Source organism: Otolemur garnettii, unplaced genomic scaffold (genome assembly GCF_000181295.1).
Source record: "Otolemur garnettii isolate 467f Iridium unplaced genomic scaffold, OtoGar3 scaffold00064, whole genome shotgun sequence".
Taxonomy (NCBI): domain Eukaryota; kingdom Metazoa; phylum Chordata; class Mammalia; order Primates; family Galagidae; genus Otolemur; species Otolemur garnettii.
The window spans coordinates 5,177,425-5,190,185 of record NW_003852459.1 but is presented as its reverse complement, the minus strand read 5'-3'; the positions used below and the strand labels follow the sequence as shown (position 1 = coordinate 5,190,185).

The 12,761-nt window shown below is 38.6% G+C and overlaps 1 pseudogene; it reads right to left on the bottom strand.

Annotated features, from left to right (window-relative positions):
- LOC100952308 overlaps nt 1-4,986 on the bottom strand; it is a 76,755-nt pseudogene extending 71,769 nt beyond the window's left edge.
- Between the last annotated feature and the right edge of the window lie 7,775 nt (nt 4,987-12,761).

Genomic DNA, 12,761 nt, shown 5'->3' with positions numbered 1-12,761 from the left:
CCCCCAGCTATTGAGAAGACATCCCAGGGTCCCAGCTGAGAAAACATCAAACATCGGTGAAAGCAGGCAGTAGGAAGAGCAGGGAAAGATGGCTGCAGGGTTGGGGAGTTGGAAGGAGTCCCACTCTGGCTTTCGCGCCTCCGCAGGGTCCAGGCCTCTGCTCACCCTTGCGCTCTGAGCATCATGGAACCCTGCAAAGCTTCCTGTGGCTCAGTGAACACTGGGAATCTAACCCATGTGAATACATTATTTTCTCACAATAATAAATGTTATATTTCACATTGACAAGTCTGAAAGAATGTTTTCTCTTTTTATTTGTGTAGCAAAACGGAGCCAATCACGATAAGTTTGCATAAGATGAGGGGTACAGCGGTCTGTTACCAACTGTAAAACAAAAGAACTCAGCACATCCTGCACACAATTGCCACCTGTTCTCCGTGCCTGGCTGATAAGAGATGCCCCCGTCAATGATGCAGCTGACAGGGACCACAGAGAACATCTTGGAAGGGTCCATCGTATTTAAACCACAGCCTCAGTTTCTTTTCTTTAAATTGCCTTTATTTTGCAACTTTTCTGAATTTACAGTGCCCTGGCAGGCCCATTAAGGAAGGCAGGTGAAAAGACCCCTCGAAATCAGCCGTGACCCTTTCTGCATGGTACAAGTGCAAGCCAAAAGTAAAACTTGGTGTGTTCCTTGAATCAGTTTTGCTTGATGTTTGGGATATGACTTGGTTTTACCCTTTAATTTTTATAAGCTAAAATTTTGCTGCTTTGGTCAAAAGCAGGAAGGGTTACAAAGAGGTCAGCACAGAGGAACTTTTTGTTTTGTTTTGTTTTTTAAGCTGTCATGGGTGATTTTGTATTTATTCACCATGGGAGGGCTTTAATAACTGCATTGCTTTGTTGATCGCATGACCGTGTTTGCACCGATCCGTCTTCTGCATACCTAGCAGAGCTCTTTCATCTTACTCACACATTGCTCAACCTTGGATCCGTGCCAAATTCCCCACCTTCATGAATGATTAACTCATGTGGCCTGTTGCTAATAATGTGTGCACTTGATGGCAGATGATATTTATTTTGGACAGAGTGAATGCAGACCTTGGGTGTTTGATCAGGACGTAATGGCACAAAGTGTGTGTGGCCGCACTTTCCAGGGAAAAGAACACAGAGCAAATACTCAGGTTGCCCCTCATATCCCCTTTGCACTGTCATGGGAAGGGAGTTTTTGATTCATTTTATCATTCACAAGTTACCTCCAACTCAGCCTTGTCATTGCGATTCGTCACACTTACACTATAACCTTTTATGTGCTGTATCTCACTGATGTCTCCACACACCAGGCTGGTGCCACAGGGTATATGTCTACAACAAAGATCTCAAACATAGTTTAAAAGGAAGCACCATAAAAGAGAAAAATAATGGTCACAGTTGCTACTAGAGACCGGTTCTCACAAACCCGGCAGGTTTTCCAATTTCAACCATAGCTGAATTACAAGGACAGCCATCAGCTCAGCAACTCTAGGTATGATTATGAGTACTCTCACTATGATACTATCTATCTTTTTTTTTTTGGTCTTCTTTTGTAGGAGGGCCCTCCTACCGACCTTTCTAAACTAAGAGGTAGAAAGAACGTTGTTTCTTTGTTTTCCCTCAGCTTGCTTGTGAATCCATCACGAGCAGATGGAGGGGCATACCCGGCTGTCATAAGCAGCAATGATTCTGCCCTCAGCTGTGTCATGGGGCCACGCTACCCCTCTGGCAGACTCCCACAGCTTAGTCATTGATAACTCACTCTAACACAGCCTGACCAGGCCCCAAGGATGTGCCCTGCAGCTGCACACAAGTCTCACCTTAGGGGCATGTCAGAAATTCACATCCCCAGAAGACCACCCTGGAGACTCACAGTCCGTAAGTGCCGTGCAGGCTGGAGGAGTCTGTATTTAACAAGCACCACAGATGAGACTGAATCATTGCCAAGCTTGGCAATACCCAGTTTAGATTACAGCATTTTGTGGGGTTTTTTCAGGGTATATAACACAGGTAAAGTAAAATCAAGTAATGGTCCCAGTTGGGAAGCAGGATGAAAAAAGAACATTATCAAGTATGGAGCATTAAAAATGTACAAAGGAATGTGCTAGGTGTTTTATTCTTTTAATCACGTTTATTTCTCGCAAACTGTTTAGAAGTAGATTTTATTACTCCTTTTTTTTTTTTTTTTTTTTTTTGAGATAGAAACTCATTCTGTCACCCTGGGTAGAGTGCCATGGCATCATTGTAATTCATAGTAACCTCAAACTCTTGGGCTCAAGTGATCCTCTTGCCTCAGCCTCCCAAATAGCTGAGCCTTCAGGCACCTGTTATACCTGTGGTGACTTTTTTCTATTTTTAGTAGAAACAGAGTCTTTCTCTTGCTCATGCTGATCTAGAACTCAAAGGGCTGGGATTATAGGCATAAGCTACGGTGCCCAGCTTATTACTTCATTACAATGATGAGGAAAAACTAACTTGTTGCCATTATTTTTTCTACCCAAAGTAGAAGTGAAAAGAGTCTGTAAAGGGCATTTCCCTAATTTTTTCTTATTGTTCTCACTTGGCTGTAAAATTGAAAGAGCGGAATGGCCTTCCTGAGCTGTAGTCCTGTGTGTGTCCACACACATGTGTGTTTTCTTTCCTGGAGATGGTTCATTACATGCAGATTGTTACTTTCCTACAAGTATCATAACAAATTACTACAAATTTAGAAGCTTAAAGCAACATAGAATTATATTTCATAGTTCTGTAGATTAAAAGCTTGAGTGGACTGGATGGATGCCTCTGATTTTGGTCTCACCCAGCAGAATAAGAGGTGTCAGCCTGCCTGGGCTTAGATCTGGAGGCCCTTGAGGTTGTGGTGAAGGAATCTGCTTATTCCTTCAGAACTTAGTTCCCCGAGGTTGGGGAGCTAAGGTCCCTGCTTCCTACCTGCGAGTCAGCTAAGAATCTCTTTCAGCTCCTAAGGCCACTTGTGTTCCTTGTCATGTTGTCCTCTCCATCTCAACCCCGCCAAGGTGAGATAGTCATTCACGACTCTCCAACCTTCTGTTCTTCCATATCTTTTCTGTCTCCAAAGTTCTTTGCTTTTAAGGTCTTGTGTAATTAAACTGGGTCCTCACGGAACAATGTTCCTGTTTTAAGGTCGGCATATCAGTAACCATAATGGCATCTGCAAAATCTGATGTGACCAAGAGAATGACCCTAAAGAGTAAAGTTCACAGGGCCCAAATGTCTCACTACAAGAACATTGGATGAAAACCTTTCCCAGGAAGACTCCCTTCCATTGGCAATTTTCGGAAATAATACCAGTACCCTAAACACAGTAGTCTTCCCTTACCAGCAGTTTTGATTTCTATGGTTCTGGTTAGCTATAGTCAAACAAGATCTGAAAATATTACATAGAAAATTCCAGAACAGAATAACTCTTAAGTTTTAAGCTGTACACTGTTCTGAGCAGCATGGTTAAATCACATGGTGTCTTGCTCTGTCTAGAGAGAACTGTGAATCACTTATTTCTTTGTTCATCATCTCTGTGGCTCCTATGTGCCCAGCCCTTTAGTCACTTGATAGCCATCTCAGTGGTCAGATCCACTGTTTCTGTATCCAGTGTCTATGTTCAAGTAGCATATATCTTACTCTTATTACAGTAGGTTGTTACAATTATCTTATTGTTAGTTATTGCTGTTAGTTATATCTTACAACTAGTTAGTTATAGCAGTTAGTTAATCTCTAGCTGTGCCTAATTTATAAATTAAACTTTATCATAGATGTGTATGAATAGGAAAAAAAAAAAAAAAACACTGCATGCTGGAATTTTTTAGTATCCACTGGGGTTCTTGGAACATATTCCCCAAAGATAAGAGAGGACTACTCCAGGTAAAAAGTAAGTACACTGGGCTTTTCTGGTGCTTGGCTCATATTAGATCAGTGGTTCTCAACCTTCCTAATAGTGTGGCCCTTTAGTACAGTCCTGTGGGTCACAACCCACAGGTTGAGAACTGCTGTAGTGGATGTTTTAATAAACACATGGGGTTTTCTTTCATTGAACATATAGTGTTCATTAACGAAGTTCATTAACTTAGGGAGGAAGATGAGGTTGAAGAGTAAAAAGAGTAGAGTAACTGGAGCTCTTACCCAGCTGGTTCTCTCATTTGTTCCTCGTTGTGAAGTTTATGTTCTTTAACACGTTATTTACAAAGATGGTGAAGCTGGCTGAGACCCACGTTCCCTAATGGGTTTCAGGAACACTTTCTCCTTCCTTCCTTGAATTCCTTCCCTTCCTTTCCCTTAACTTCTTAAATACTGGAGCTTTGCTACATTTCTGAAAGGGCTGGGATGAGGTGACCGGAGACAGAATCATGTTTTCTTCCACTGACGAGTAAAGATCCTTGGAGAATGGACTATGGACGGATCTGGCCCAGTGACTAGTTGTGGGGGTTCATGGGAACACTTGAGGTCCAGACTGAGAAGACGTTTGTGGCAAAGGACCCAGTGAGAGGCCAGGGCTGGAGAGAATAGCAGCTCTGGGTCCCCTGGGCGTGGCAGTATGACAGCCACCAAGGGGAAGAGATGAAACAGAACATACACTTCCAAAGATCCACTGGCTACTTTGGTTTTGTCCAGCCTCGGCCTCCCTCTAACATACGGCTCATCATGCTGACGTTATAAATCCTAGGGGAATCTCCCAAAGCACATTGAGCATAATCTTTCAAAATTAATTCACTCTCAGGAACTGGATGGAGAGAAGAGGTTGGGGAGCAGGAACACAGTTCCTAATACTCCTGTTATCTTTTTTTTCCCCCTTGCTCCCACAAACACACATTTTTCAAGGATAACCTTGCTTACCTGCCCTCAGCTCCTCAACTCACCCAAGAGCACTTGGACTCGGACCAATAGAAACTGATGTTTCTGCCTCTCATCCTCTCGGAGCTGTACATAGGAAAGGTTCATGTTCGAATCAATCACATTTCTCAGATTTGAATGGCTAGTACCGTCATACTTTGAATTAGCTACTTAGAATCATATACTACCAAATGTTCAATGGCCTGGGGACTGTAGTTTGAGTTTTATATTCAAGTTATTATTCATTTGTCAGGATAAATTAGGCTTGAAACTTGATGGCAAGACTTCAAGTGACTATTTAACCAATGGCCTCTCATGCTACTGTATTAGATAGTGAGCTTCTGTATACAAGGTGTAAGAGGAGTTACCGTTGCTTTATTCAGCAACCAATCGAGATGAGAACATAGGGAAGGGCTTAATAAAAGTACATAATAATTATATGAATACTGAAATATCTGTGAGCAGAGGAGTTGAACTAAAATTTCTTTCATCCTCTGCCTTTGCAAATGTGCAAGGAGACAGTAATCCCTCAAGCCACCTCTTTCGTTACAAAAGCATAGATAAAACGCATATATTTTCTCTTGTATTTTCAAAATAGATGAAGATATAAAATCCCTTTAAATTGGGTGGTAGTGGTGGGAAAATGTTTTGAACATATTGTTTTTCTTTGAGCATTTTATGTTTTTTTTTTTTTCCCTACCAGCAATACAAATCTACTCCATTTTCATTTCTTTAGCGGGAAAAGGCTTATTAGGAAAAAAAAATGGATAACGGCAAAACTAAGGAAAGCAATTAGCTTTGTATAAAACACAATGTCCCGTAGAAGTGTATACAAACTCTAAATAAGGCTTTTTAGTTTAGAGCAACCAAAACACTTATGGCAACCTAAAAATAACTTTCTTCTCATTACTCTGAGCCCACAGTCAGCAACACCTAGAAGGACAAGAAAAAACAACTCATAAATGGTTTCATAGATGTCCTGCAGAGAGGTTGAATTGTATGTTTTTAATTATACGCATTAATGTCTCCTAGAAAAAGTGCCCAATAACAATGCTTTCTCAAAGGTAATAATACTCCCAAACAAGCTCCAAGATAATCATTTAACTGTGCATTATATAGGAGGTCTTTGAAACAGTGGAACATTTTCTAATTATCTGGCAAATACCTTCAGAGTACATGCAAACTTTGTTCTTAAATTTTGACCTTTAGGGTAGTGTGGCAACTGCTTCCCCACCTATAAGGCACGGTCTAGCTGAAGGAAAATATTCCTGCTTAATGTGCAATACTTAAGTAAACAAAGGATTAAGGATCATTCTCACACGTTGGAGAATGAGCAAGGCACTTTTGTTTTAAGTACCACGTGTAAGGTCCGTGTAACACTATATAAATATCTCTCAACCTCTCTCCCTCCTCTCATTCCAGAACATAATACCATTCAGGTTTCATTCCTTCTAATAATTTATTTTCTTCTCTCTAAATTCAGTAACACTTTAAAACAATCCTTCAAACTCTCAGTCGTCATCCTCATTGTAATGGAGTAAGTCTATAGATCATTTCCAGACTGAAAGTTAACGAATGTGGCCCACTGTAGATGGTATTTGAGAGGAGAGTGCATCGACGGGAAGTGAAGAGTGTAAATAACCAGCAGGCCTGGATGGTTCATTCCACTGGACAATTCTGGCAAACTGAAAGATGTAGAAAGATGTCTGTCAAGTGAGGGAGAGAAAAAGTGGAACAAATACAAAACACGTTCCCTTTCCTAGTCCTTGGACACTGAAACTATTTTAGAGATTTTTCATATGCATCTAACTAGTAGCAAAATTCAACAGCTTCATTCATCACAAGTCCTAGTTTCATCACTTTATCTCTAGAGCAAGGAGTCACCTGCTTCGTTTGGTACCAGCTCCCACTCACTGTGAAGATTTTAATCAGGTCTTTCTGGATTTCCATCTTGATCTTGCGGATATAAGCTTTCTTTCTTCGAAATTCTCTCTTCCTTGGCCTTGTGAAGTGAAATCCATGTTTCCCTAGGCCAGGGAGGCTTGGAGGGTTATAAGATCAAAATAACAACATTAAAAAGTACTTTCACATATGTATTCCCACCTGACCTATGGGAGCTTTAGTGCATGAAAAAAATGTCTTCTAAATAGTTCTGGGAGTCCAGAGGATGAAACTCTGTATTTAATGCTCACAGCTACATCTTTTGAACTTAGTACATTGCTCACTATAGAGTAGAGACTAAATAAATACATGTTATCTGGCTAGCTTTCTGACCATCCAGGCAAACCATGCTCTCTCTTTTTTCTCTCTCTCTCTACACACATATACAAACAGACATTCATTTAATCACTTATAGCACTCATGTATCTAACACCATGAATTTAGAAACCTAATCTAGCTTATTTAGAAACAATCACTGAATCTTGAAAAAGATGTCTAGAGCTAATCATAATTTCTTCATAAAAGCTACCATTTATGTGTATGTAGACACATATATGATCATATGCCACTCATCAATAAGAAAGTAATTGAAAGATCACAGTATGCAAGAGTCAGAAAGGATTCAGGGAGGCAAAATGATGATAAATTATTTTAAATTAACATTTATTGAGTACTTACTATGTACTCTGTCTCATTTGATCCCCACAAAGATCCTTTAAAGTAGGTAAAATTATTATTCCATCCATAGGGATGAAGAAATAGGAGCTCATAGAAATGAAGTGGTTAGCCCAAGGTCAAAAACATGTTAAGTGAGAGACCTAAGACTCAAACCCCAATTTTTCTGATAGGAAGACTGAGCTCTTAATGAACTATAAGGTACTATATTAGGGGAACTATTTAGTGGCAGGATAGAAATAAAAAGGTCTTCAAAATATAAACAGTTATACAAATTGGGGAGTCACAGTAATGATGCCTGAGTTGTGACTTTTACAATTTCCACTGATCCAATATTTCTGTAACTGTAGTATTTGCAAAAAGTTTAGTGAAGTTTTTGCTTTTGAACATTTATGACATCTCATTCTTTTTCTTGTATAGAGTTGTTAGGGCCTTTAGTGAGTCTTAATCATCTGGACAATATAGCTCCAGGACTGCCTTACTGTGCTAAGGAAGTTGACTTCTCAGCTCCTGCCATTCCCTTTTTCTCCAAGTCTGGACCATTTCACTGATGTCAAAACAGCTGTAAAGTCTTCCATTCCCAAAGCCAACTATACTCTTCATTTTATTTCAAATCATCAGTGCTGCAAGGAAATCTCCTAGACTCATCACACTGAAATACCATCTCCAATTTGTCTGCATTCCAGTTGTCAGCTGATGTACTGTTCAGACTCTGTGACATTTTCATGCTCAATAGAAACTTTGAATAGGGAAAAGTATCCTCTACCCTACTACTCACCCCCCTTCCCCTTAATCCCAGTAGGACAGAGGTTGCAAAGTGCTGTAGCCTTGGGCTTCCCAAATCTTTCAGATTCTAATCAAAAGAGCTCTTTCAGCTTTTAGTCAATCTTTGCAATCTTTCCCCACTTCCCTGGGAGCCAGGCATGAGGCCAGTGGAGTCAGAGCACAATCTCAGTGACCAATGCCCAAACTCACGCAGGATTCAAAATTTCCCCTCTCTTCGAACACTGATCCATTGTCTTTAGAATACACTTGGGTGCCTCTTGGGAGTTATTTTTTTCCTATATTATATATGCCAGTTGGAAGATTAAGGAAGGGCATTTAAGGTTGAGTCCTAAACTGCACTTCAGTTGATGGGAAGAATGTGGCTTGAGTGGGAGGTTAGGAGATTCTCTCTCTATAATGTCAGATGTTTTGAGTAAAAGCTGAGAATCTCACAGGTGAAGCAAAGTCTGACCAGAACTATAGGTTCTGAGACATAGTTTCAGTAGCAGAGCACTTTTATTATTAGCAAATTATCATGAAAACTTCAGTATATGAAATATTTATTAGCAGAGTTTGATAATATATTTTCTACTTCAACAGTCTCTTCTTATTCTTACCAACTACCATGTTCCAATAGGGACTAGTCCAGTATGCAGTATCAAAGAAGAGAAAGTAACATTTAATGGGCTATTACTGAGCATCAGGTGTCACATACATTACCATATCTAATCTTTATAAAGCCCTCTTTTACATATAACAAAAGCAAGACACAGAAATAAAATAATACTGAATGCCTGACTTTGGCCTTTTCTTAGGCATTACATTCAATCTTCAGAGTTAACTATCTATATAGGACATGCAAACATTTTTTAATAATTGTTTAGTATAAAACTAACTTCATTTAGAAGGCAATACTTCTATTTATGTTGTATATGGAATTTCATTTTTGATGAATCTAAAAATACAAGCACCATCTTGAAATAATTTTTTGGAGATGTGAATAAATCACATATGTATGACTCTATTTGGCAATATTTTTGGTTAAATGTGCAGAAAAATTATGCTTCAGTGTCTATCTTCTATAGATGCGAAGTGTAATTCCAATTTTCAAATATCTGACTTATTTAAAGAGGGGTTGTTCATATCATACTAGAAGTTAAGAAGGTAGCAATGAGTAACATTTATATGGGCTGAACATCTGAACTTCAAATATCTATCACAACAAGCTCCATTTAATCTATTGTCATGTTTTGGAATTAAAAATCATTAAGGAATTTGGAAATTAGACTTTAATTATAGAAATTGCTTGGAAGATATATTAGGCATAAAGAAAATATCAGCTACCATTGAGCTCATATTATATGATGATCTGGAGGAAAGAGAGAACTCTACACAAAACTATCCCAGAGCTCTCAGTGCTGTCTCTTTAACGTCCTTTTAATAAGTATAAATTTCTTATTGATACTTTATGCTCAAAATTTTTTTTATTAAAGCATTTAGAAGGTTAGCTTGGCAATCTCTGTTTTACTAATCTCTTCTTATTCTCTACCCACTATTCTCTGTTCTTAAAAATCATATCCTTTATCGGACCCCAAGCCTGTGAGAATTCCAACAGAATTCTTTGTGGGGCATAAGAGACTTTTGCTCTTTCTAATTTGGATCATAACAGAATATGGAGCTTCTGCTGTTCAAGAAAATGAGGGAGGGGACAATTACCTCTGTTCACCTCTCTGCAATGATTGTTCTCCTGGGCACTCCCCTCTCTCACTTGTAACATCACTGCCCTTTCTAGATTTGAAGACCCTACATGGCTCAAAGTTGCTTTTCACACTAGTTTTTTTTTCTTTCTTTCTTTTTGACCCACAAGAGTTTAACCACAGTTGTGTATGATCATTGGTCTCTTGGGCAGGGATATTAATGTCCAGCATTCACATGTACCCACAAAGCAGCCTTCTTTGTAGGTCCTGAACCTCTTGGGCACAGACTGTTAAAAATCCCATTTTTGTGAGACTTAAAGTTCACACCATTTGACGGAGTCTTTTAAGGTTCTGAATACTAATTACACATCAAAATTAGTTAGGAAAGCAAATAATTCTTTAGAATAAGAAAAGTATTGTTTACAGATTACAAACTGGAAAATAAAACCTGACTCAGAAAAAAAACCCCACAAAATGCAGTAATAAACATAATAATTCTTTTATTTTTTAACTGCCTGACCTCTCTCTATAATAATCCTTTTGTTCCCTGAACTTTTTGACTGAATACTGTTTATTGCCATGTGATAATTATTTTGTAATATTTTATAATATTTTCTGTGACAGTATTAAAAGATAGTCAGGGCTTTCCTCAACAATGGTTGATAAAAATTTGATTTTTAACCAGGCACAGTGCTCACATCTATAATCCTAGCACTTTGAGGGACAAAGGCAGGCAGGTTCTTTGAGCTCAGGAGTTAAAGACCAGCCTGAGCCAGAGTGAGATCCAGTCTCTACTAAAGATAGAAATATCAGCCAGGCATTGTGGAGGGTGCCTATACTCTTAGTGAGGCTGAGACAAGAGGGTCCCTTAAGCCTATGAGTTTGAGGTTACTGTGAACTATAATGATGCCACAGCACTCTACCCAGGGTGACACAGTGAGACTGTTTCAAAAAAAATTGATTTTTAATAATTTTGTAACTTCCTTTGAGATTTACAACTTATTTTTATGTAAAATTTTAGGACTGTCATTTTTTCATAAAGTATCTTTTTGCTGCAGACATTGCACACCTATTTCTCCACTACAACCCACAGACCTCTGGTGCTCAGTATTGAGCAGGACACATGGCGGTTGCAATTCAATCTCTTTCCTGTTTTTCCATGGCATGATGCTGAGAGAATTGACAAGACAGGTCGCAGAAGTATTCTATATCAGGAACTAGAAATAACATAACTGTACACAATAGTCGCTCTAAATCACAGCCATGTACTCCATAAACCCTAACCAAATGTTGTCCCAACACAATTTCTCTGCAGTCAAATCTAAAGTGGGTTCATGGTCCCTTGGTCATTCTCACAACCAGCTCACATAAGAAAAGGCACAGTGAAGGCAAAGTGTGGTAAATGAAAGTAAATGGTGATCCGGAAGAAAAAAAATAGTCTTAACTCCGAAAAATTTGAAATCCTAATGCCATGTAAATGGATTAATAGGGCCTTTCCCAGGCCTTAGAATGGGTCTGTGTATGTAGGATCACAAAGATCACATTCATCATCTTCATAAAATTGTGCCCCTAATTCTAAGCATCACATTCTACCCTGTGGATATAGTTAACTGGTTTTATTTTACTCTTTTGTATTAGGATATTTTTAAGGTTATATCTCTACTTCTCTCTGTCTCTCTCTCTCCCTCTCTTTTTGAGAAAGGGTCTCACTCTATTGCTTGGGCTAGAGTGCAGGCTATCATCCAGGCTCAAGGCATTCTCCTGCTTCAGTCTCCTTAGTAGTAGGTCTGCAGGCACAGGCACATACCACCATGCTTGGTTAATTATTTTTTCTTTTTCTTTCTTTCTCTCTTTTTTTTTTTTTTTTTTTTCCAGAAATGGGGTCTCATTATGTCATGTTGCTCAGGCTTGTCTTGAACTCCTGGCCTCAAGAGATCTGTGTACCTCAGCCTCCCAAAGTGCTAGGAGTATAGGCATTAGTCACTGCACCGGGTCTCAATTTTTTTTTGAAACAATGGAACTTTATTTTTAATATTTTAACTTTTTTAATTGAAAAGCAAATTGTATACATTTATTGTGTACAACATAATGGTTTTTAAAACTTTGACATTTAAAAAATGTTTTGTTCACATACTTTTCTTTTTGTATAGATTGAGTCGAAGTTATACACATAAGTGTTCCGTTTTTTATATTTCACTAAATGTTTAGATTTCAAAGGAATATATGAAGTAAAATAAGTACACTAGAATTTAAGCACTTGGAATTGACTTTATCCAGAGTACAAGTCCATGTACAGTTTACTATGAAACTTTAACTCTTAAATATCGAATTGAAAGTTTCATGCGATCGCATCACAGAAGGATCAAATCAGCTCATGCTTTCCTTTGGCACAGAATTCTTTCAGTTTAAATAACAGAAATTCAACCCACACTATGCTAGTTTAAGCCAAAGAAAGTAGAAATAAATAATAATTCCCTCCATAAAGTGGGAATGATGAAGCAGCTCCCTGAATCAAAGGAAAAGCTGGGAAAAATCAGGGAAAAGCTTATGAAACTCAGAACCAAGAGCCATAGTTCTAATAGTGCTAAAACTACTTTTCTCCCAGTACTTTTCCTCTTTCTCTCTCTCTCTCTTTTGGTTGTTTGGTATTTTATTGCTTTATCATTTCTATAGGAGGATTAGTTTTCACTTACTCATATGGGAGGAAATATGGGTAAACCCTGCATATAAGAGATGCAAGACATTCTTGGTCGTCTCGTTCACTGAAATTAAACATTATTGTAAGGAAACTGATTTGTCTGGCTT